Source organism: Bufo gargarizans, chromosome 4 (genome assembly GCF_014858855.1).
Source record: "Bufo gargarizans isolate SCDJY-AF-19 chromosome 4, ASM1485885v1, whole genome shotgun sequence".
NCBI lineage: Eukaryota > Metazoa > Chordata > Amphibia > Anura > Bufonidae > Bufo > Bufo gargarizans.
Window position 1 is genome coordinate 91,346,992 of NC_058083.1, and position 25,631 is coordinate 91,372,622.

Here is a 25,631-nt window from a genome sequence, read left to right on the forward strand (position 1 = left end):
GAGCAGAGCCTCTAGGTGTAAAGACAACACCCCCATTGCTCCTAAAGGCCTAGTTGCATATATTAAAACATAATTCTTCTCAGCAATGTGGGAACATATGAGCATAAGACCAACACAGATGCCTTCAGCTGCCAAGCGCACATGTAAGAGGTCAGCCAGTTTCATAGGTACAAATCTGCTGACAGATGGGCTTTAATCAAGACTTAAAATATATTGTAAATGAACATATAAAGAAATAAATGGTCATAATCACACTGTGAAAATGAATAAGAAGGTAAAGTAAAGAATTGAAAGAAGATTGAGGGCTGGGCTCACAGGTACAGAGGGTACACAATGCCACACAGACAACGGTTCTTTCCCAGCAGTTGAGTTTACTGAACAATGTAGTGAACAAGAAGCTGAGAATATATAAAACTGATTGGTACACAGAAAATAAACCAACAGTAAATTTAACACTGTCTAATAATAAACCAGTAAATGTGATTCCCCCCCCCCCCCCCCAAAGTCCATTAAGCAGCCTAGCTCCACTTGTATGTCCCTAGACGAGTTCCTCGTTGGGGTGCACCCTATGTATTGCTCAAAACTATTTGTGATCCACAGGGAAATGTCTGTCTCTTTGATTGCAGCTATAATCCTTACTCAAGATCCTAGTATATAACACCCTACGAACAGCCAGTGAGATAGGAAGGTGAAAGCATATGAGTCCCTTAGGCCCTTGCATTAGCAATGCAAATGTATTTGGAGCGTTATTGTCTGTCCAAATGCCACTTTACCAGTGTGGTGCAATGTGACGCGTCACAGCCGCACTTAGGCCCCTTTCACATGGGCGAGTTTTCACATGGGTGACGCATTGCGTTAAAATTGCAGCATGTTCTATATTTTGCGTTTTTCACGCAAAGCAGACCCCCTAGAAGTGAATGGGCCTGCGTGAAAATCGCAAGCATTCGCAAGCAAGTGCGGATGCGGTGCGATTTTTACGCACGGTTGCTAGGAGACAATCGGGATGGAGACCCGAACATTAATATTTTCCCTTATAACATGGTTATAAGGGAAAATCATAGCATTCTTAATACAGAATGCATAGTACAATAGGGCTAGAGGGGTTAAAAAAAATAAAAACATTTAACTCACCTTAATCCACTTGTTCGCACAGCCCGGCTTCTTTTCTGTCTTCATCTTTGCTGTGCACAGGAAAAGGACCTGTGGTGACATCACTACACTCATCACATGGTCCGTCACATGATCCATCACCATGGTAAAATATCATGTGATGGACCATGTAACAGAAGAAGACAGAAGAGAAGATGGGCTGCGCGAACAAGTGGATTAAGGTGAGTTAAATTATTATTATTTTTTTAACCCCTCCAGCCCCATTGTACTATGCATTCTGTATTAAGAATGCTATTATTTTCCCTTATAACCATGCTATAAGGGAAAATAATACAATCTACGCAACACCTAACCCAAACGGGTTTGGGTACCAAGCATGTCTATTTTTCTCACGCGTGTACAAAATGCATTACAAATGTTTTGCACTCATGCGGAAAAATCACATCTTTTCCCGCAACGCTCCGTTTGCCCGCTGTGGCCCCCATCAAATTCTCCCACCCTGTATGCTAATTTTCACATCAGAACAGGGAGGAGGAAACTGCCCTGTTTCTCCGGACATCTCCTTTTCCGTGGCTATGAGCTGTCCAACCACAGTGACGAGCGTCACAGCCAGGGAGAAGGTGAGTTTTTTTTTTTTTTTTTCTCCCTGGCTGTGAAGCTCTGCGCTGTGATTGGAAAGCACACAGTCACAGAGAAGGAGACGCCCACGGAGAAACAAGGCAGTCTCCTTCTCCCTGTTCCGATGCGAAAATTAGCATACAGGGCAGAAGAATTTAACTGGGAATAAAACACAATGCAACAGCACTCTGCAAACCAAATAAAGTACAATAATGCCATAGTAATAGAAAATATTCTGGTGCTAATGCTACACTTATTTTCTAAATTTGAGATTCTTGGCAAATACATTTTGTACAAAATTATTTGGGCCTGTCTGCCACACGTCAAGGAGATCTCTGTAAGACAGAAACTTAACACTAAATGCTACCTGTTATGTGCCATAATGGCCACCATAAAATTCAAGGAGTGCAAGTTCCACATGCATGCTGGATCCACCCTGCTTTTTATCATTTTTGGTACCAAAATGGCCACCAGAGTGCTGTTGCATTGTGTTTTTTGCTTTGTTTATCTAGCCATGGCAGCGTGCACCTGCGCATTGGGATGTGTTGACTAACCCCCTTTTTCTTTGCAGAATTTAACAGGGGCCACAGTGGGCGAACAGAGCAGCCCCCAGAAAAAAATAGTAAGCTCTATTAGATCCCCGCTGTATGCCCTACATACCCTGATACTTAGTTTATAAAGTCTGGACCCATGAAAGGTCCTCTTTTAGGTCCCTTGCCCAACATCCTTACATGCCCCCACTAGAATAATGGCTTCCTGACAGCTCTACCAAATAAATTAGTCTGCTGCATAGCAGCGTACCTGCCATGGAGCACTATGATCTGTGAAGGCCTGGGTCCTCTGTCATTGGTGCAGGAACAGAACCTGGACCCTAGTAGCGCATGTTCAGGAATAGTGTCTTATACCGTACAATTGGGGGTGGATGACTCATCAGTCTGCAAAGGCAGCGTGGGAATTAGCCACCACCCTATGTATCTTGGACTCACAGGCTTCAACTGCTTCTCCTGAACACCTCCAGAATTATGTGTCGGAGAAAGACTCTCTGAAAGAGAAGGTCTGAGCATATTACGGTGCAATCTTTGAGTCGGCCTATCAAAGTCTTTCCTTTGGACATCATAGACTGGGCCTTCCGGAAACACCTGATGTTTCACAATATATGGCTGCGGTTCCCAGCGGTCATCCAATTTATCTGTGGGCCTTTTAGCACACACCAATACTCTGTCACCTGGTGACAAGGGTGTATTCTGCACTGGTTGATGATCCCTAGGTGTTTTTTATGTTGCAACTTCTCATTGACCTACCGATGAACAGTCTTTAGTTTGTATTGGTGCTCCTGCACCCATGAGTCAGCTGTCCTAGGGAACTCTTCTGAAAGGAGGTCCAAGGTTCATTTCAGCAACTTCTTGCCCTGGACGACCGAACAGCAGCATGTGTGGAGTATAGCCGGTAGTGTTATGAAAATGATTATTATACGCCCAAAGGAATTCAGGCAAATACTCGGGCCAGTTCAACTTCTACAGCGTTCTTTCTCCAGAAGCCGGAGCATCTGTAGAAGTGTCCTATGGCGTCGTTCGTGACTTCTCAATCCCATACAGCTGGCACAATTATTCCATTAACTTCCCATGGAAGCAAGCTCCTTGATCTGAATTAATCTTCTTTGGGCATCCGTACACCTGCACACTGCACGGGCGGCTGATTCTGCCATCTAATCACGGATAGGCAGTGCCACAGAGAACTTTGTGAAGTGATCAGTCATCACCAGGCAATACTGGTGACCACTCTCCAACTGGCTAATCAAGATGTAATCCATCATTAGGATCTTCAGTGGCGCAGACTCCGAACCCAAACCCCATTGAAGTCAATGAGGACCCAAACTTTGGAGCACTAAAATGGCAGTAAAAAAGTAATGGAAGGGGCTAGAGGGCTGAAAATGGCATGAAAATGTAGTTAAGAGCATGGCAAATGTGGATAAGGATATGACTTAAAATAACATAAAATATGCAAAAATAAAAAAATAATAATCTTGATCTAGGACAGTGATGGGTAATCTTGGCACTCCAGCTGTGGTGAAACTACAACTGCGAGCAGCCAAGCAAGGGAGGCATCTTGGGAGTTGTAGTTTTACCACAGCTGGAGTGCCAAGGTTAGCCATCACTGATCTAGGAGGACGAGGTCCATATAGAGTAGGAGGTTGAGGAGGCGGTGGATGTGGCGGTATAGGTGGAAGCGGCGGTGGAGGAGGAGGAAGTAGCCAACAATGGTTTTTGGTTTTATTTTTATATTTTTTTGTTTAAATTAGGGTACACCCCAAAACATTGGGAAATATAACCTGTGATAACCCCCTCCAGCTGTGCTAAGCAAACGTTCAGACAATACACTGGCTGCAGGGCAGACCAGCACCTCGAAGGCGTAAAGGGGAAGCTCAGGCCATGTGCCTAATTTTGAGACCCAGAAGTTGAAGGAGGCAGACCAGGGGCGTAACTAGAAGTGACTCGGCCCCACAGCAAATATTTGTAAGGGGCCCCCCAGCGCGATTCGCACCTCCCTCCTCCTGTGTAAACCCCACTCCTGGCAAAGTGTAGCGGTATACTGTATATTGTGGGGCACAGTGTAGGCTATATGTGTATTACATAAACATATTTCATATGAAAACTTACAGTTACTTGGCCCTTGGGGATCTCGGACACCACTTCAACACTTTGGCCGGGGGCTCGGCGGAGCTGATGTTGTGCTTTATCCTAATGAGAAACATTTAATAATAAGGATTTGGAGAAGGGGCAGATGGATAGCAGAGCAGGGAGAGGCTGGTGCTGCTACTAGGGGGCTCATACCATGGGGGAGTAATAAAGCCCACCATAATTCCCCCCAGTAGTAATAATTCTCCTTATAATGTGACAGTACAAAAATACCCCCTTGTAATGCCCCTAGTTGAGCTAATGTCCCCATAATGCCCCCATAATGTCCCAGTATAAAATACCCCTATATAGTGCCCCCAGTAAATTCCCCCATAGTGCTCCTCTCCCCCCTCCCTGCTAGTGCCACCCATAATGTACCAGTATAAAATGCCCTATATATAGTGCCCCAGTAGATGCCCCTCAGTGTCCGGCCTCTGATAGGCTGCCGGCCTAGTGTCCCCCATAATGCCCCCAATAATGTGCCAATAAGTGTCCCCATAGATGCCCCCCCTTCATGTGCCAGTATCAAGTGCCTCCCCCCATGTGCCAGTATCATAGTGCCAAACCCACCCATGTGCCAGTATCAAGTGCCAACCCCCCCCCCACATGCCAGTATCAAGTGCCTTTCTCCTCCCACTCCCATGTGCCAGTATCATAGTGCCAAACCCACCCATGTTCCAGGATCAAGTGCCAATCCCCCCACATGCCAGTATCAAGTGCCTCTCCCCCCCATGTTCCAGTATCATAGTGCCATCTCCCCCCCCCAAAAAAAAGTGCCAGTATCAAGTGCCTCTCTCCCTCCCCCCATGTGCCAGTATCATAGTGCCAAACCCACCCATGTGCCAGTATCAAGTGCCAAACCCACCTCCCACGTGCCAGTATCAAGTGCCTCTCTCCTCCCCCCCATGTCCCAGTATCATAGTGCCATCTCCCCCCCCAAAAAAAGTGCCAGTATCAAGTGCCTCCCCCCCCCATGTGCCAGTATCAAGTGCCTCCCGCTCCCCCCATGGCAGTAACAGTCGGGTATTAAAGAAAAAATACTTCTACTTACCTCCATGTCAGCGATGCAGCCTCTTCCTGTGTCCCGCCCGATATGTCCATATATGGAGTCAGTGCTTGTATTTCAGAAAAGTTTCTGCTGGGATTTGAACCCACAACCTTCTGTATCAGAGGCAGAGCACCTAACCACAGGACCATAAGAGATGCTTTACACATGACAGCTGCCCCAACACACCCAGCACTGCTATATCACTGCTATATGACAGCTGTCCCAGCACACTCAGCTCTGCTATATCTCAATATATGATAGCTTCCTCAGCACACCTAGCTCTGCTACATCTATATATCTCTAAGTATTGCTATACAGTAGATAGATATATAGAGATATAGCAGAGCTGAGTGTGCTGGGGCAGCTGTCATGTGTATAGATGTAGCAGTGCTGGCTGTGTTTGGGCAGCTGTCAGGTGTATAGATGTAGTAGAGCTGGGTTTGCTGGGGCAGCTGTCATATATAGAGATATAGCAGAGCTGAGTGTGCTGGGACAGCTGTCATATAACAGTGATATAGCAGTGCTGGGTGTGTTGGGGCAGCTGTCATGTGTATAGATGTACACTTAGCCAGCTATAACAGTAGAAGTCTCATATTTTTTTCATTCAGTTTCAATGCAGCCTTTATGGCTGTGTGGGTAAATGCTTTGCCACTGATACTTTGGAGGTTGTGAGTTTTCAAATCCCAGACACTTCAGGAGACAGATCACATTAGCAAGGGGGCCTGGTCTGCCGCCGCTGCTGCTGTAAAGGGGCCCTGAACTGAAACAAGAATCATATTTAACTAACTTGAAAATAGACTGCCTGTGTGTAGTGTGTGTCAACAGAAGGCGGCGTAGGGCCCCATAGCCACTGCTATGGCGATCCCTACGCCACTGGGGCAGACCCATCAGTCAGTATGTGTAAGCGTGTGCACACATACTGCTCCACCATGTTGCACTTCCCGTGATGTTCACAATCCAATTGGATATCTGCTCTATCAACTTTCAATGTTCTTTTCTGCACCTACCATGTTGATCACGGCTAGCAGCGAATTAGGGTTGCATCCAAGGGAGGACATTAGATGCAATGTGATCGAGCTGAAATGTGGGGCAAGTTATTAAAGCGGAAGGATCAAATGAAAGGGCCAATTAAAGACGAATTTTAGAAATTTAAGTCTGTCACCTATGCAGAGCAGTAGTTTTTCATCAGCAAAAATGGGTTAATGTCCCCCACCAATGGAACAGACGATTTTTAAAAAATTTGGGCCCTGTCAACTATGTAGAGCAGGGGTTTATTCATGGCAAAACAGTGTTCATGTCAGCCACCAATTGAACAGACAATTTTTTAAAATAATAAGGTCCCAGTTACCTATGCAGAGCAGTGGTTTATTCACGGCAAAAATGGTAAAATGTCACCCAAGAATTAGTGAAATGTATTTACTTGTCCGCTAGGTAAAGCGGGAGTATATCACTGCCAAAAATTGGTGAATTTCACCCGACAATGTAACAGACAAATTAGGGAAATTTATTAACCTGTCCACTAGGTAGAGCAGGGGTATATTACAGCCAAAAATTGGTGAATTTCACCCAACAATGTAACAGACAAATTAGGGAAATTTATTAACCTGTACACTAGGTAGAGCAGGGGTATATTACAGCCAAAAATTGGTGAATTTCACCCAACAATGTAACAGACAAATTAATGAAATATATAACCTGTCCACTAGGTAAGCAGGGGTTTATCACAGCCCAAAATTTGTGAATTTCACCCGTCCATGTAACAGACAAATTAGTGAAATGTATTAACCTGTCCACTAGGTAGAGCAGGGGTATATCACAGCCAAAAATTGATGAATTGGTGGTGGAGGATGAAGTAGCCAACACTTGTTTTTGTTTTCATTTTAATATTTTTTTTGTTTAAATTAGGGTATACCCCAAAATAGTGGGAAATGTAAAAAATACAACAATGCTGTGCTGTAGTATAACAATGGCTGGTTAAGGCCAGTATACATGTTTATTCTGCACAAGGTGCGGATAAGTCCTGTGGGATCCATACCCTGGTTAATTTTAATGAACGTGAGCTTGTCTACGTTGGCTGTGGACAGGCGGCTGCGATTGTCTGTGATAACGCCCCCTGCCGTGCTAAACACAGAGACAATACACTGGCTGCAGGGCAGGCCAGCACCTCCACGGTGTAAATTGCAAGCTCATGTAATGTGCCCAATTTGGAGACCCAGAAGTTGAAGGGAGCAGACCCATTATTCAGTACATGTAGGCATGTGCACACATACTGCTCTACCATGATGGTGAAATGCTGCCTCCTGCTAAGACATTCCATATCGGCTGGTGGTGCTGGTTGTTGTTGCATACTGACAAAGCTTTTCCACATTTTGGCCATGCTAACCCTGCCTTCTGAGGTGCTGGTGGTGCCCCAGCTTCGTTGGCGACCTCTTTCTCCTTCTCTGCCCCTTACCTTGTGCTTCCACTGTGCCCCCGCTGTCAGGTGGGAATGCCACCAGCAGCGAGTCTACCAGCATGCATTTTACGATCACGCGCCAGTGAGGGAATTAAGGACGGTACATTGTCCTTGTAACGGGCCTCCCAGTAATCAGCACAAGTTAGAATTGGGCAACTCGCCCGGTCGTTGCTGAGACACTGCAACATGTAATCACACATGTGTGCCAGGCGGCCTAGAGGCAACGAAAATCTGTCCTCTGTGGGAGGTGTATCTTCTGAGTCCTCTGTATACCCCCAGCCATGCACCAGTGATGGCCATGAGCTGGTTTGGGCCCCACCCTGCTGTGAACATGGTTCCTCCTCCTCCATCTCCTCATCCTCCACCTCGTCTTCCTCCAGAACTGTGCCCTGGCTGGATAATTGTGTACCTGGCGTTTGTGGGTGCAGGAACCCACCTTCGGAGCCACTTGTAAATGACTGGCCTGAAACCCTATGAAATGATCGCTCTTCCTCCTCCTCCTCCTGTGCCACATCCTCTTCCATCATCACCAGAAACGTTTTTATATGGAGGCAAAGAAGTGGGATAGTAACGCTGAGAACAGCATCATCGGCACTGGCCATGTTGGTGGAGTACTCGAAACAGCGCAACAAGGCTCACAGGTCTCGCAATAAAACACTAGGAATGAGGCCCCTGTTACAATCTATGAGAGAATGGGGGTGACACAAAAGTTAAGTTTGTGGTTTCACAAAGCGGTCTAGCCGGTATGAATATCACCATAACTTTTTATAGCGCCTACTAAATGGAACTATTTTTGACATGTTTCATATTTGCTCTTTCTACGATGCTCACACCACTGAGTTTTCTCCTCTGTATTCGTTTTTCTCTGTATCCTCTCTCACTCTTTTTCCCCAGAGTCTTGTATCAACGGCCCAATGACCTCAATTTTCTCAGCAGAGAAAAGAACAGGTCAAGTGGAAAGTGCTTAAGGAAGTAGATGTGTCTTGGCCGCAAATTGTAGAGCTAGCCATTTGGCAGTTTGCAAACAATAATAAAAAAGTAAATGAATTTTATATGTAGTCGGCAATCAAAACTATTTTTTGTACAGGTAAACAAGTGCTGTGTTTGTTTTTTCAGCTAAGCCCACATAAAATATGGTGTGAATAAGTTATCAGCTCTAGATAGAAAGCTGCTGAAAGGCAGAGTGCATAAACAGGAACTGTTCATTCATTTAAAGGGCTTCTGTCAGCCCACTAAACCGTTTTTTTTTTTTTGGGTTAATAATAATCCCTACACTGCGAGCTCCCTATACATAAGCTAAATATTCATTTTGGTTCTGTAGATTTTGTTAAAAAGCTATTTTTATAATATGTAAATTACCTTGCTACCAGCAAGTAGGGCGGCTACTTGCTGGTAGCAGCCGCATCCTCCTCTCATAATGACGCCCCCTCCGCTGTGTGATTGACAGGGCCAGGGAATGGGATCGTTCTCTGCTGGCCCTGTTTGAATTAAAAAAATCGCGCCTGCGCCGTACCTGTCTTTAATCGGCGCAGGCGCACTGAGAGGCGGCCACTCTCTTGGCCGCTCCATCCTCAATGCGCCTGCGCCTGGTGTAGATGGGACGTCATCGGCGCAGGCGCATTGAGGATGGAGCGGCCGAGAGAGCGGCCGCCTCTCAGTGCGCCTGCGCCAATTAAAGACAGGTACGGCGCAGGCGCGATATTGTGAATTCAAACAGGGCCAGCAGAGAACGATCCCGTTCCTGGCACTGTCAATCACACAGCGGAGGGGGCGTCATTATGAGAGGAGGATGCGGCTGCTACCAGCAAGTAGCCGCCCTACTTGCTGGTAGCAAGGTAATTTACATATTATAAAAATAGCTTTTTAACAAAATCTACAGAACCAAAATGAATATTTAGCTTATGTATAGGGAGCTCGCAGTGTAGGGATTATTATTAACCCAAAAAAAAAAAAACGGTTTAGTCGGCTGACAGAAGACCTTTAATGAGATACCTGTAGATATCGTTCTTTATTCCTTTTTTTTCCCCCATCAATGATGATTCTTGGTCTAATTTTTATTTTATAGGACTACAAGTTCCCATCCAAGCATTTATTTTTCTTACTACTGAGGAAGGAACAAGTGTTCCAAAACGTGTCTAGTGTGTATTGGACTCGCCATCACTACAGTGGTAATAAAATTGTCTCTCCTATTAACTATTTGCTGAAAGACGGTCGATTGCTGCAAGCCAGTGCACTGGCTGCACTCTGCTACATCTATTTAGTGCTGGTCGGATTTTACATCTTTAAAATACCAGCTGGACTATTTTCAATAACAGTATGGACACTGGGAGCAGTGTGGCTTGTACCTGCTACATTTGCTTTTGGCACCCTGCTGACTCAATTTCTGGCTTTGTGAGATGTACTTTGAAAACCAATGTGGACTTTGCAGAATTTACCTGCTGTGTTTGTTCTCAACGCCCTAATGTGTCTACTCCTGGTGTCGTGAGATTTACTTTTATCGGTACGGACCCTGCTACATCTATCAATACAAACATGACCTGTATTTGTTGGGTTTGTCCATAACACTCTGTGGTGGCCACTCCTGGCTTTGTGAGATGTTCTTCTATCACCAGTGCGGACTCTGCTACATCCATTCGCTGTGCCTTATTCATATCCGGCTTAGCGAGGTTTAGCATTGAGGCCACTAAAGAGGAGGATCAAGCACCCACAAGCGTAGCCACATTTAATTACCGGAGGCAATATAGTTTATTAAAGGACTCCATATACCCCATTAGAGAGACTAATACAATATAATAACATCTGTATTACAGTGTGATGTATACCACTGTGCAAATGTTGTAATCCATTATTATTAGAGTACTCCAAACTCATATTTTATTTAATTATATGTGTGAGCTCTGCTTTTTTTTATTTTTTTATCTACATTAATGATGGAAGGGATTAATGAAAATGTTAGATATGAAATAATAGGATTTTAACTTTTTATAAACGTGATAGTGGTTTATATAATAATAAAAACTATATGTATGCAAAAACACTGTGAGACAGCCGTTTATTATAAATTTTCTATTAGTATTAATTTGGCCAGCTGGTAACTGGCAGGCCGGGCTCCAGTAGTTTGCTGGTTGAGCTTATCTATAGTTTATCCCTTTTTTTTAAATAATCTTAAATTACCCATCTCTGCCCCCAAAGTCTCATGTACATGGCCCCAGCCAATCCATAAGTTTGCTCTGAGAGGCTACTTTTTTAGCTTGCAACTACGTACTGCTTTGGGGCAATGGTTTTCATGACTCACCTAAAAATCTTTAGGAAGTAGGGTTTAAGGAGACAATTTTGGCCTGTCAACATATAAGTCAGGATATTTTCCTGGCATAACTGTATCCACTGCACCACAGAGGTGGAATAAATAGCAGTGGCATACACTACCTTCCATGGAGGAAGACCATACAACTGCTATAGGACCCAGAGGAATGGGGGAGCCTGTGCTGAACTGTCCCCAACATGAAATTAATGAATTTTCACCACCACTAGGGGGAATTCAGTCCTAAAAGATTTTTACAACTTCCATTGCAGTCAATGGTAACTGAATATATTCCTATGCATTGAATGCCCCTATTTGTGGATTCAGCTACACAGTTTTTTTTTATACACTGTATAAAGGAAGTTGCAGACATTTACACTAGTTTTGTGATGTAAATGCACTGAGAAAGATGGTGCTCAGAATGAGCACTATATTTATGAATCACATATTTTGCTTTTTCTGATAGAAGTTGAATAAAGTGGTGACGCAAAGTGCGAAATTTACATTATGTAGCTGAACAAGAATACTCCTGAACACATCTGGGACCAAAGCATAAAAGCCTACAGCTAGTCAAAGTGCAGCAGAGATAGCCACATTGCGGGTGTGACCAGAGGTTTAATACAGAGGAAACACAGGGTCCTCCACAGGATCTGAGAACTTTTCAGAAAATCCCAGGGAACCCCTTTAACACACAAAAAAAAAAATTGTCCAAGATTTACACAGTCATCTGCAGGGACCCGGCTGTTACAGAAAGCTGGGCCCCTGCTTTGTCCGCCAGCATCAGTGAAAACACAGATGCTAGTGGATTAATCCCCTATATGCCACAATCATTGCTGACCACGGCATACAGGAGGTTTGCAGAGTAAGGGTGCTACCTTTCTCACCTCATTGGGTCCCCGCACTGCAATGTCAGGGTCCTGATGATTGCCATGGCAGCCCCAAGCCTTGCAGAGGCCTTGGAGCCTAGAAGCTATGAAGACCTATGCGGCCTATGTACTATGCTGACAGTCAAGACCGTACAATACAGCATATATTGCTGCAATGAAACATGGATCAAACTCTGAAATGTTGAGCAAACAAAAAATAAATAAAATATATTGCCATTTTGTGGTCACATTGCCTTACAAAAAGTGTACTAGCAAATGATAAAAATTTATTATGTACCCCAAAATGGTACCAATGAAAGCATCAGCTCATCCCACAAAAAAAACAGCCCCCACACAAGAAGATTAGACAAAAAAAAATTATATGGCCTTTAGAACATGGCAAAACAAAAACAGGATTTAAAAAAAAAGTTTGTATTGTGTAATATATAAATAAGACGTGATTTATTTTTCAAAAATGCTGTGTAAAAGTGATAAAATGTAAAAAAAAAAAAAAATACATCTGGTATCATACTGACCAGCAGAATAAAAAATTATGTGTGCTTACCACCACATATGATGTGTTGGTGTATTCAGTATAAATTACATAATAAATTGTGTTTTTTCTTTTTTTTCTCTCATGTTAAAATCTGGGGCTAAGGCAAAAAAAAATTGGGCAAAATATTATTATTTTTTTTTTTTTCATTTTAACAGCCATGTGTTAAATGCTATGAAACTCCTGTGGGGTCAAAACAGTCAGTACATCTTCAATAAATTCCTTGAGGGGTGTGGTTTCAAAAATTGGGTCACTTTTTGGGGGTTTCCACAGTAGGGGTACCTTAGGATCTCTTCAAATGTGACATGGCACCAAAAAAAGCATTTCAGCAAAATTTGCCCTCTAAAAAATATATATGGCAGTTCTTCTCTTCTGAGATCTGCTGTGTGCCCATACAGCAGCTTGAGATCACATATGTGGTGTTTCTGCAAACCACAGAATCAGGAAAAATAGATTAAAATAGAAAATATGAGAAAAAAATACATTTTGAAATGTAACCTCCATTTTCCTTTAATTCTTGTGGTTAACAGATACTTAAAGGGAACCTGTCATAAACTTTATGCTGACCTCAGCATAAATTAGTGACAGAAATGCTGATTTCAGCGGTGTGTCACTCATGAGCTAATAGAAAGTGGCTGCCGAGAACCAGCATCATAATCCTTACAGCACAGGCCTTGAAAAGAGTCAAATCTACTTGAGAAGAGTCATAATTATTTATAATTTCCTGCTCTCTCACCCATTTGCTGATGATTGGCAGTTCTTTCCTAGAGAGAAAGGGAGAAAACGAGGTAGAAGACTGTCAATCATCAACAGGTGGGCAGGGTGAGCAAAAATGCATAAATAACCATGACTCTTCTTAGGTAAATTTGACCCTTTTAAGGCCTAATCTGCAATCATTGTGATATTGGTTCTCGGCAACCACTTACTTTTAACCTATAAATGAAAGACCGCTGAAATCAACTCACCTGTTTCTACTTTATTCTGCCTTTAGTATGGGTTCCCTTTAAAATCAGTTTTGAACGATTTTAGGGTTATAGTTTCTAAAACGGGGTAAATTATGAGTGGTTTCTACCATATAAGCCCATATCATATCAGGACTAAATTAGCCCTTAAAAAAGTGGGTTTTGGAAATTGTCTTATTTTTTTTTTAAACTGCTTCTAAAATTCTAAGACTTGTAACTTCTAAAAACAATAAAACAACATTTACAAAATGATGCCAACAAAGTACACATTTGGTGAATGTTAATTAATAACTATTTCATGAGGTTTCACTATCCGTCTTAAAACCAGAGAAATTCAAATTTGGAAAATAGTGATTTTTTTTTATTGTCCGTAAACTTAGTTTTTTTTTTATAAATAGAGGTGAAACTTATCGACTCACATTTACTACTAACATGAAGTACAATATGTCACGAGAAAACAGTCACAAATCGATTAGATTAGATTAAGTACAAGTATTCCAAATTTACCACATAAACTGATGTCATATTTGCAAAATTTGCCTGTCCTTAAAGGGATTCTGTCACCTCCCCTCAGCCAAAAAACGATTTAAAAGCAGCCATGCAGCACAGCTTACCTGGATTAAGCTGTGCTGTTTAATCTTGAAATCCGTCCAGCAGTTACTTTAAAAAACGACTTTGATCAATGAGGAAATGCGTCCTGAAGGTGCCCAGAGGGGCGTTTTTTTCTTCCTAGTGAGCCCAGTACCGCCCCTCTTTCAGTGCCCAGCCCGCCTTCCTTGTATTTTCTAACTGCCGCCCCCAGCCTGCCACAGCCTCTCCTGCCTCTCCTCCCCCTCCCTCACGCCGAACGAAGTCTCGCACAGGCGCAGTACCCACTGAGGGCTGCGCCTGTGCGATCATCAGGAGACTGAGGGCGGCAGCTTCATCTTCGTCACTGGGCATGCGCCGAGCCCAGTGACGTCCGATGCTCGCTCTTCCCTGCTGACTGAGGGAAGAGCGAGCATCGGACGTCACTGGGCTCGGCGCATGCCCAGTGACGAAGATGAAGCTGCCGCCCTCAGTCTCCTGATGATCGCACAGGCGCAGCCCTCAGTGGGTACTGCGCCTGTGCGAGACTTCGTTCGGCGTGAGGGAGGGGGAGGAGAGGCAGGAGAGGCTGTGGCAGGCTGGGGGCGGCAGTTAGAAAATACAAGGAAGGCGGGCTGGGCACTGAAAGAGGGGCGGTACTGGGCTCACTAGGAAGAAAAAAACGCCCCTCTGGGCACCTTCAGGACGCATTTCCTTATTGATCAAAGTCGTTTTTTAAAGTAACTGCTGGACGGATTTCAAGATTAAACAGCACAGCTTAATCCAGGTAAGCTGTGCTGCATGGCTGCTTTTAAATCGTTTTTTGGCTGAGGGGAGGTGACAGAATCCCTTTAAGGGGATAATTATTATACTAATTTATATAGCGCTGACATATTCCGCATAGGCAATATTCAATTTGTGATATTTCGCTTTACAGACACTAGCATCACACTGTTCCCAATAGGGCTCATAATCTAAGTATGTCAGTAAGTCTTTGGAGAGTGGGAGGAAACCCATGCAAACAAAGAGATAACATACAAACTCCATATAGATGATGTCCTTGGTTGGATTTGAACCCAGGACCCCAGCGCTGGAAGGTACCACTGCTAACCACTGAGCCACCGTGCTGCCCACCCTGGAAACTGTGTGGGCAGCACGGTGGGTCAGTGATAAAAAAAAAACTGCACTATATCAGTAGCAAAAGTATGGCTGCAATTTTTTATTTTTTTTTACAAATTTCTTTTTATTTAAAAAGCCAAGTATTTGACAATCACTATTAAATCACACAGTTTTAGGTTTTTATATTGTAAAGTCAAAAATAAAAATGGATATGATACTGAGGACATCACACCACGAGTCAGCAATGTTGGTGTTACACATAATGATTCTAACCTCATAGCATGATTGACAAAGGTTGAAAATGGGTAACTTCTAACTTGGATCGAGTGGCAAAGCATATCCACCGTCAAATAGAAGGAAGAGGGGGAACATGGACAAGAAGGCTCTAAAGTTGTTTTATTTAACATCACAACATAGTCAGCCATATGGATGCTGGGTATGTGTGTTTACCCTGCCTCGCATGCCCAGCCACAGATGCCCACTCCGTCCATGCACCTGAACAATGCAACTTAGTGTAGAAGATACTGAAGTGCCTCTTTCTAACCAAGGTTCGGTTGTTTCTGAATTTTTTCCAGGGAGTCCACAGTCTAAGGAATCTACCATGTGACCTGGTGGCCCAGCTCGCCAGTTTCTCCATCAAATATATCTGATCTAATTTGACATACCATTCGTCCAGGATTGGAGGCAGTGATTGAAGCCAGAGCTTCAGAATTACTAATCTTGCCGCCTGTACCAGCTGTGTCGGCAGGTAAGCTAAGCCCGGGTGCCAGGTGCTGATGGCAGCCAAAGCAGCACTGTAGCAGGCGATAACTGGATCGATGTTTTACATATTGTATTTATCTGACGCTCGATTAGCTCCCAAAATGGACGGATGATTGGGCAGAGCCACAGTATATGTCCTAAAGTATCTTTCCCCACCCCACATCGCCAATATCGGTCATCAGGAGAAAAGCCCACGGGGTTCCCATGGGTCTCTTGGACAATAACCATTTGTACAACAGTGAGATGGTCTGTTTCGGCAGTTTATCATGAGACGCAAGCTGTTCAAACCAAGTGGGAACATTGGGTTATTCATACTTAGCTAATAGGTCGGTACAGGCGTTTTTTAGTTCATTATATGCTAGGAAGTTTTCCTCACTCACAATCGCAGAGCAAAAGGAGGCTATGTCTCCTTCTGTCTTTAGTAATTAGAAGGGATAACAACAAAATATTCTTGAGCAAATTCCAAAATTGAGGAATGGATGGCGTGTCCCCGTTCAACAGGAAAGGGATGGCTATGGCTGGAAGGAGATGAGGGGGTGTTGAGAAGACCGACATATGCCTTTTAAGTTGTTTAATTGTCTTGTAAAGACCTACTGAAAGTCCTGGCGGAGAGGCGTCTGGGAGATAGAGTCCCCAAAGACTAGCCAATTGTTTTTCGGTTAGCATTGCAATCTCAATGTCCGCCCCCAAAAGGTCTGTATGTCTGTATGCAAATCAGCAGCCATCTCTTTAGTTGAATAGCTCTATAATACAAAGCTAAATGAGGGAGGCCGAATCCTCCTTGCATACGAGCATTATTTAGTCTAGTCTATCATAGGCTATCCTGTTTTTTTTACCTTTACATAGGAAGAGTGAGAACCTTTGTCGCACCCGTCTGAAGAAGGAGAGCGGAACATTGATTGGTACCACCTGTAGCAGATATAGTAACTTTGGGACTATATGTGCCTGTAAAACATTTTTATGACCCAACCATGATACCCACGGAAGTGTAAAGGACCGCAGCTGGGTTTATATTTTCTTTAACAGTGATACATAGTTGACAATACAGTTTAGAGGGGTCACTAGTCAGTTCAACTCCCAGTTATGTAATGGAGCTGTTGTTCCACTTAAATGGGTAAGTCGCTTTAAGCGTTCTCAGCAAAGAGGCGGGTAACAACACTCCCATTGCTACTGACTTAGAATAATTTATTCTGAAGTTGGATAATTTTCCAAAGCCAGAGAATGATTCCAGAATTAATGGGAAAGCCTGCTTCGGATTTGTTATTTAGAGCATTAAATCGTCGGCAAATGCCGCACATTTGTGTTCCACGGACCCTATTGTTAAGCCCTTGATGAGTGGGTTGTCGCGGAACGCCTGCAACAGCGTCTCTATGACCATTATAAATAATGATGGGGACAAGGGACACCCCTGTCGTGTACCATTGGAGATAGGAAAGGGGTTTGATAGTGTGCCATTAACTCGTACCCTGGCGCTAGGGGAGCTATATAGAGACATTATAGCCTGTATGAAGATTGAGGGGATTCAAAACCTGAGGAGGGTACGCTGCATGTATAACCAGTCGATATCCATCCGGGCCTGGCGCTTTACCTAAGGGCATGCCCATGACCACTTTTTTCACTTCCTCTTCAGAAAAAGGTTTAGTGAGGTTCGAACAGTCATCCTTGGTCGATACTGGGAGGTTCAAGGATGCGAGGAAGCTGTCTATCTGGTGCACTCTCTCAGCCTCTGACAGGTCTCCTGGGGTCATCCCAGGAGAAGTCTCAAGGTTTTATAATTGTTTATAGAAGGAACAGAATTCAGCTGCTATGTCAGAAGTATTGGAGACACAACTGCCGCCTGCGGAGTTAATGGAAGGGATAAATTGGGCGTCTTTTCTCTGTTTAACTTGGTGCAACATTAGTTTGCTACCTTTGTCCCCGTGTAAGTATTGTTTAAATTTAGCATATTGGTATGCCTTTGCACACTTAACATTTAATAACTCCCTAAGTAGTCTTCTCAGGACGTTGAGCTTGTCTTGAACTTGGACTAGTTTGGATTGTTTCTGGATAGATTCCATGTTCACTATTTGGCTTAGTAGATAGTTAAGTGTCTTTTGTCTGTCTTTTTTAACCTTAGCGCCTAATGTCTGTGAAGGTTCTCATTTATCCAGGTCATGGTCCAGGTTCTGGACTGTCTTATAACAGTGGAAGAGGGAAGGAAGCTGGGAATAGAGGTCTATCGAAAACCAACACACACAGACCAGTACCTGCTATTTGATTCCCACCATCCTCTAGACCACAAACTGGGAGTCATCCAGACTCTACACCATCGGGCAGAGAAAATCCCCACCAGCACAGAGGCCAAGGCGAAGGAATTCAAACACCTCAGAGGGGCACTTAAAACTTGTGGGTACCCAGTTTGGGCCTTTGTCAAAACAGAAGGAAGAAGAAGAAGGACCACCAAGACTACCAGTGAGGGCGAGAAGCATGACAGACACAAGACTATGGTTATCTCATATGTAGCTGGGGTGTCTGAGAAACTCAAAAGGATTTTTAGCAAAACATCACATTCCTGTTTGCTTTAAACCCAGCAACACACTGAGGCAACAACTGGTTCACCCCAAAGACCCAACGCCTAAACACAAGATGGACAACATTGTGTACGCAGCCCAGTGCAATGAGGAATGCTCAGAACTGTATACCAGCGAAACAAAACAACAACTACATCAGCATATGGCCCAGCATAGAAGAGCCAAAACCTCTGGTCAAGATTCAGCCGTGTACTTACATCTAAAAAGAACAGGTCACACCATTGAAGACAGTCAAGTACGTGTTTTGGATAAGGAGGCCGATTGGTACAAACGAGGCGTGAAGGAGGCCATCTACGTAAAAATGGAGAAGCCAAGCTTGAATAGAGGTGGGGGGGTTAGACATCTATTGTCTGCCACGTATAATGCTGTCTTGACACCTTTTTCTGGGAAGTCTTTATCACCTACTGACTCCAATTAGGATAATGGAATCAACACCTTTGACCCAATGCTGGGTATAATTACCAGATGTGGATTCAGTTACATATTTATTCCCAGAATTTTTGTACAATCACTCAGAATTGAGAAAGCTCGTTGGAAGAACGAGTGAAACGTTTTCAAGAAATCTACAGTACGTCCAGTTGCCTTGATTTATTCTTTACAGATACTTAGCGCCTAATGCGATGAGTTCTCCTCTAATAAAAGCCTTATGGGCTTCCCAGATAATGGTCTGGGATGTGTCGCTTGTGGTGTTGATACGGAAGTAGTGTGACATTTTGATAGACAGATCGGAGATGTGTGAGTCTCTATCTAGTAGGGTTTCGTTCAGACGCCACAACCATGTCCTAATGGGGAGATTAGAAAACGTAAGTGTGGATGTCACAGGGGCATGATCGGAGACTGATAGAATTTATGTGTGAGCGTTTGACAGAAAGATGTAGTCGAATCTTTGGAATGACGTGTACTGAGGAGTAAAATGTATAGTCTTTTCTTAGAGCATGTACTGCTCTCCAGGTGTCTACCATCTGAGAGTCTCTTAGTAAACTACTGATACCTCCTAGAGTTTTTCGTGAGGTGTGTGACCTACCAGTGGATGTGTCCAATTCTGGGTTTAGGGAGATATTAATGTCACCCCCAATAATCCGTAGCCCCTCAGCAAAATCTTGGAATTTCAGCAGGGTCGTGCATAACCATCTGTGCTGTCTTGTGTTAGGTAGAGACCCGCCAGGGAAACTAGGAGGCCTCCTATTTTGCCCTTTACAAATAAGAATCTACCCTCAGGGTCGTGCTGAACTAAAATGGGTTCAAACTGTACATTTTTTCCTAAGGCTATGCTCACACCTCTTGAGGCTGAGGTATATGTGCAGTGGAACCATCTAGGGAACTGTGATTTCGAGATAAGCAGAATTCTCCCTTTTTTAAGGTGTGTTTCTTGCAGGAAACATATGTTGCTACCCAGCTTTTTTAGGAGAGTGAAAACCTGAGACCTCCTCTGGGGTGAGTTAAACCCTCTAACATTGAAGGTGGTGACCTTTAATTCTGCCATTCAATATCAATGGTGGGTGTAAGGGTAGAAAGCTGACAGTACGCCACGTAGGCATGGTACATACCAATCCCAGGCTCATTAGGACCAGGCCAGCGCTTGACAGACATATGGGAGAAGAGTGGTCTATTCATAACCGCAGGTTCCCCAGGAGTCGCCGTTAAGCTGAATACAGGTGATAAGACATAAAAGCTGAGTACATAATAATGAATAGGAGTGTTGCGTACATAGTATATATCTGACACGCTGGGTACATGGACTAAGACCGTATAAACACAAGTGCAGTCATAATGGCTATAATTACGGACATTCTCAATATCCTGCGAGGTGAATGTTAAGGTGGGGGTCGACCGGCTATGATTACAAAGTGGTCTAAGTATATAGAATGCATGACATAACCTAAGGAAGTTTGGTGACTTCAGGCTAGTACAAGTGCTAGGCACATTAATGAGCAGATCGCCAATCCCACTCTGAAAGAAGTTGAAGGCATGTTTGTCATGCCTTGTGCTGAATATAACCATATACCAGAGGGTGCACAACTTTTGCAAGTGGTCTAGTAGGCAGGGTAAGAACTTGATGAGGTACGCATTGAATATGCAATGACAAGTGGTTGAGCCTGCTATGGGGCTCCGAGCAGATATAAGCCAAATCCCTCTATGGGGGGGTATGTTGATTGGGTATGAAGACACAAGCGACCATAGACAACAACCTGTATTGGGCAATACCTTCGCTCATCAAGTGGGCATCTGAGCTGGGTACAGAGCTGACAACCGAGTTATGAAAGTGTGAACAATGATCACTTAAACCGTTAACAATAACTAACAGTTGGTGTATTAGGAAAATCTTCCTTGAGGGCCTGAGCCCAAGCTGTAGGGTGGGGGAGGAATGGTGCAGGCAGAGTTTCAGCCTAACCCGAAGCCTCCGCTACCCCACTTCTGAGGGCTTACAGATCTTGGCCTAGCAGATAAGGCTAGGACCAGTATAGTAGGTATAGCGCACGTTACACGGATATAACATAGTGGCGTAGCTACAACGGTAGCAGAACATAATTATAACAAGAGCGCCACTGGTTTTATGTAACCTAGGGAAAAAAGGACAGCTAGACCTGGAGTTTCAGAGGTATTGCTTGGCCGCAGGCCTTAATAGAATCTCTTCAACCTGATGTTTTCCTGCTACCAGAAGATCTCCTTCTGGAAACTGTAGACTAGGATTCTGAGGTCGGTAATTGCAGTAGACGGGGTGACAAAATATCCACTGGTAACCAGGAGTCCAACTTCAGCGGGCCATCTCTAGGATTTTCCAGGTAGAACGTATATCTTGGGGAGACCTGATTGTACATCTTTGGCTATTCCTGGCGAACGTGATCCCGAAGGGGAATAGCCACTTGTACATTATTTTCTGATTCCTCAGGTGGTCTGTGAGTGGTTTTAGTATCCTGTGCTTGGCTAGCGTTGAAGCTGCTATGTCCTGGTATAGAGATACAGGTGACTCCTCATAGCACAGAGAGGTCTTTTTTCTGGCAGCCTGGAGTATCGCAGCTGTGTCTCTGTAGCTTAGGAGACCACAAATTACATCTCTTGGGGGGTCTGCCTTTTTAGGTGTAGAGCGCAGAGAGCGATGAATCTTCTCAATAATGATGGTTGTGGCCCGCTTTTCCCCCAGCAGGTCCGCAAACATGGCCAGCGTGGCACGCTCTAGGTCCCCTGGAGCAAAAGTCTCTGGTAAGCCTTTTATGCGTACATTTTTTCTTCTACTTCTATCCTCAATCATGAGGAAGGCATTGTTTAAAGAGGCTATTTGATCTCTGGAGATGGCAGAGAGGGCTACACTGTGGGCTACTATCTGTTCTTGGCAGGACTCCAGGAGTTCAACCCTGGATCCCATGGCCCGCATGTCATGTTGCAGATCTCTCACCTCTTGTAGCAGGGGTGCAAGGGACTGTGCCAGCGATACCTTTAGAAAGGATTTCATGATGTGTCCCACTTCCTCCAGCGACTTGTCATCTGCTGGCGAGTCTGCATAATCCAGCTCTTCCTCGGCCTCGCCATCTGACTCCTGCTCTGTGTGTTTGGGCGCCATCTTGGCCAGGTGTGCAGGAGACCGAGTGGACCTTTTATGAATTAATCTGTCCAGGTCTGTTTGGTTTTTCTTCCCCTTGGGGGTATTGGGATTATCCCTATGTCTTTCTCTGCTGATTTTTCCCATCTTTAACCACATCAACCCCATAAGCTGAAACCCCCTTAATGACCAGGCCACTTTTTACACTTCTGCACTACACTACTTTCACCATTTATTGCTCGGTCATGCAACTTACCACCCAAAAGAATTTTACCTCCTTTTCTTCTCACTAATAGAGCTTTCATTTGGTGGTATTTTATTGCTGCTGACATTTTTACTTTTTTTGTTATTAATCAAAATTGAACGATTTTTTTGCAAAAAAATGAAATTTTTCACTTTCAGCTGTAAAATTTTGCAAAAAAAAACGACATCCATATATAAATTTTTCTCAAAATTTATTGTTCTACATGTCTTTGATAAAAAAAATATGTTTGGGTAAAAAAAAAAAATGGTTTGGGTAAAAGTTATAGCGTTTACAAAATATGGTACAAAAATGTGAATTTCCGCTTTTTTAAGCAGCTCTGACTTTCTGAGCACGTGTCATGTTTCCTGAGGTTCTACAATGCCCAGACAGTAGAAAACCTCTACAAATGAACCCATTTCGGAAAGTAGACACCCTAAGGTATTTGCTGATGGGCATAGTGAGTTCATAGTACTTTTTATTTTTGTCACAAGTTAGCGGAAAATGATGATTTTTTTTTTAGATTTTTTTTTCTTACAAAGTCTCATATTCCACTAACTTGTGACAAAAAATAAAAACTTCCATGAACTCACTATGCCCATCATAAAATACCTTGAGGTGTCTTCTTTCCAAAATGGGGTCACTTGTGGCGTAGTTATACTGCCCTGGCATTCTAGGGGCCCAGATGTGTGAGAAGAAGTTTGCAATCAAAATCTGTAAAAAATGACCGGTGAAATCCGAAAGGTGCACTTTGGAATGTGGGTCCCTTTGCCCACCTAGGCTGCAAAAAAGTGTCACACATCTGGTATCGCCGTACTCAGGAGAAGTTGGGGAATGTGTTTTGGGGTGTCATTTTACATATACCCATGCTGGGTGAGAGAAATATGTTGGCAAATGACAACTTTTCCCATTTTTTAATACAAAGTTGGCATTTGACCAAGATATTTATCTCACCCAGCATGGGTATATGTAAAATGACACCCCAAAACACACTCCCCATTTTCTCCTGAGTACGGGGATACCACATGTGTGACACTTTTTTGCAGCCAAGGTGGGCAAAGGGGCACATATTCCAAAGTGCACCTTTCGGATTTCGCAGGCCATTTTTTACACATTTTGATTGCAAAGTACTTCTCACACATATGGGCCCCTAAATTGCCAGGGCAGTATAACTACGCCACAAGTGACCCCATTTTGGAAAGAAGACACCCCAAGGTATTATTTTTTGTCACAAGTTAGCGGAAAATGATGATTTTTTTTTTTTCCTTACAAAGTCTCATATTCCACTAACTTGCGACAAAAAATAAAAAATTCTAGGAACTCGCCATGCCCCTCACGGAATACCTTGGGGTGTCTTCTTTCCAAAATGGGGATCACTTGTGGCGTAGTTATACTGCCCTGGCATTTTAGGGGCCCATATGCGTGAGAAGTACTTTGCAATCAAAATGTGTAAAAAATGGCCTGCAAAATCCGAAAGGTGCTCTTTGAAATGTGTTTCTGCTATTCTCCTTATATTGAGCATACAGGTAATGAGATTTTTTTTTTCCGTTCAGCCTCTGGGCTGAAAGAAAAAACTGAACGGCACAGATTTCTTCATTCGCATCGATCAATGTGGATGAAAAAATCTCTGCCCAAAAAAAAAGGATGGGAAAGGCGTCTGCCAGGACATAGGAGCTCCGCCCAACATCCATACCCACTTTGCTCGTATGCCCTGGCAAACCAGATTTCTCCATTCACATCAATCGATGTGGATGAATAAATCATTGCCGGGATTTTTAATTTTTTTTTTATATACAAAGTGTTTGCCAAAGCATAGGAACACCGGCTCCTCCTCAGCTCGTATGCCTTGGCAAACGTATCTTTTACTGCAGAGTAGAAATCTCATCTTGCAGCGCCGCATTCACCGACTTGCGTGTAATCTGACAGCAGCGCAATGCTTCTGTCAGAATGCACATCGGTGCTGCAGCTGGTCGATCGGTTGGTCCACCTGGAAGGTAAAAAAAAGAAAAAACCAGGCCGCAACGCAATAATTTTATTAACTTTGGAACAGAACATATAAACTTTAACTTTTTGAACTAAACATTAACCTTTTTGCTTACTGGTGTTTTTTTTTTTTTACCTTTATAGAACAAACCTCCCCTTCCCCATGGGTCAATGTGCAAAGCGCAAATCGCCCAAAGATGTGGCGAAGTGCGTTATGCACTTTGTCCCAGGTGAAAGGAGAGGTTTGCAGCAGCTGTATGTGAATGGGCCCTAATAGCCCTGTGTGCCTGTCCTGGTGAGATGTGATCCCTACTCTAGGTGTACCTGTGTGTGGTAAGCATAGGGCAGGGTGGTCAGGACAGTCAGGACAGAAATAGCGGGTGTCACGCCTTATTCCACACCTGCTACAGACACGACATCTTTTTCGGGGTGACGGTTGGGTTGAGGTACCGGCAACGACATTGGGGAAATGTCGCTCGTGTAGACGGCTAACTACACTGGTGGATGGGGCCACGGAACCTCCTGGGTACAGAAGGTTCTCGATGATCTCTTCCTGAAATTTGAGGAAGGATCCAGTTCTCCCAGCCTTACTGTAGAGAACAAAACTATTATACAGAGCCAATTGAATCAAATATACAGACACCTTCTTATACCAGCGTCTGGTTCTGCGGGACACTAAATACGGAGACAACATTTGGTCATTGAAGTCCACCCCTCCCATGTGAAGGTTATAGTCGTGGACTGAGAGGGGCTTTTCAATGACACGGGTTGCTCGCTCAATTTGGATTGTCGTGTCTGCGTGAATGGAGGAGAGCATGTAAACGTCACGCTTGTCTCTCCATTTCACCACGAGCAGTTCTTCGTTACACAATGCAGCCCTCTGCCCCCTTGCAAGACGGGTGGTAACGAGCCGTTGGGGGAAGCCCGCGCGACTAGTTCGCGCGGTGCCACAGGCGCCAATCCGTTCTAGAAACAAATGCCTAAAGAGGGCCACACTTGTGTAGAAATTGTTCACATAAAGATGGTACCCCTTGCCAAATAAGGGTGACAACAAGTCCCAGACTGTCTTCCCACTGCTCCCCAGGTATTAAGGGCAACCGACCGGCTCCAGGGTCTGATCTTTTCCCTCATAGACACGAAATTTGTGGGTATAGCCTGTGGCCCTTTCACAGAGCTTATACAATTTGACCCCATACCGGGCGCGCTTGCTTGGGATGTATTGTTTGAAGCCAAGGCGCCCGGTAAAATGTATTAGGGACTCGT